Consider the following 1,597-nt stretch of genomic DNA (forward strand, 5'->3'; position numbering starts at 1 on the left):
CGCGGAGCTTTTTTTGTATTGTAGCACACCGAAAGATTCAACTGTCCCGTTCTGCAGCCGTTTTGCACTAGTTCTGAGATGGTTCTGAAATGCATGGGGCGTAATTAGCGCTTTGTCAGACTGTCTTTAAATTTTACTACAGGGAATGCACTAATCGAGTTCTGTGGTGTTTAGTTTGTTCCAGTAGTCTTCGGATAAAAACCTAAGGAACTTTCAAACAACAATTTCTCTCTCTCAAGTGAGAATAAAAGGAGAGTAGATGCAGTATAGTGTATGGGAACACAAAAAGCACTTTTTCGTGCACAAACGTCAGTCGATTTTTTTACATGCCATTGGAGCTAATTCCACAAAATTTATACTAGGTGTATTCACGATTTGGTGCATACTGCCTAGCATGGTGCATAGATAGCACGATTGGCCAATTTTGTTGTTGTTTGAACACATGAAACAACAACAATCATGCTATTTATACTATCTATGCACCATGCTAGACCGTATGCACCGGATCGTGAATACCCCTACTATGTCTTACTATGTCCTGGAGTACTGGAACAAACTAGTTGATTGAAATTCAACATTTGAAAGCACATTGAAATATATGTCTGGCTGTAGCTGAGTGCGCAAATACGATTGCCTCAATTTGTTGTTTTCCAGAGGGTCAGGTTTCGAATTCCATTGCAGGCAATATGCAATTTTTTTTTTAATCGTTATTTTTAAGTTCACGGATGCTTTCTCAAAACGAAAACGAATTGAATATTTAGCACTATATAGTACTTTCGTTGACGTTTATAGTAAAATCAACTATGTTTCTATTTGATTTTACTATTTTTTCCTCAGTGTATGGACTGTAGCAATTGAGATTTTAAATAACGTTTGTGCTTTTGAAAAATTCACTGTTTCAAAGTGCATGTTATGATTATACAAACTTAACATATTGCGCTTTTTCGTGAGGTGTGACTTTTTCTGTCCGCTTTCCTCCGATATGATATACATATGTATATGTATATCTGATAAAAGGGTGTTATATCTTCTTTCATTTGGTTTATGAACTGTCTGCTTCAACTGACTCCTGTTTGATAAAATTACTATTTTCAGACGTCATCAAAGTCGAAAATTAACAAAACTTCGAAGTGTGGATGGACCGGAAGTCTATTTTTTAATGGGACATACGTGCTTCGGATTCAGCGGACAAAAATAGTTAACTTTTCTCTGGACTGGACTTCTGGTTAAAATAATGGACTTCCGAACTGTTTAAGCCACTTCCGGTTGAAACCGGTATATGCGCGGTGGTTGTGGTTATGGGCTGGTTTCGCTGATTTTCAAACCAACGTCTTTAAAAGATTATAAGAAGCAAGTGTACCTTATTTCAGCCAAAACGCAATGACCGGATCTAAGAAAAATTAGTATGGGAAATAAAATTATAGAAATCGGTTAACGGGGTTCAAAGTCAAAAAACTTCTGGGCATATTCGAGTTAAAAACTGCTAACTCCAATTGTTTTATTGTTATTTTATTGTGACACGAAATACAGGCTGCTGACTGCTTTTTGCATTTATAACTTAAACCTTTAGCGAAAAAAATAAGGTCAATAAATAAGG

The sequence above is a fragment of the Rhagoletis pomonella genome, unplaced genomic scaffold (genome assembly GCF_013731165.1).
Source record: "Rhagoletis pomonella isolate Grant_MI unplaced genomic scaffold, Rhpom_1.0 Rhpom_scaffold_00004, whole genome shotgun sequence".
Taxonomy (NCBI): domain Eukaryota; kingdom Metazoa; phylum Arthropoda; class Insecta; order Diptera; family Tephritidae; genus Rhagoletis; species Rhagoletis pomonella.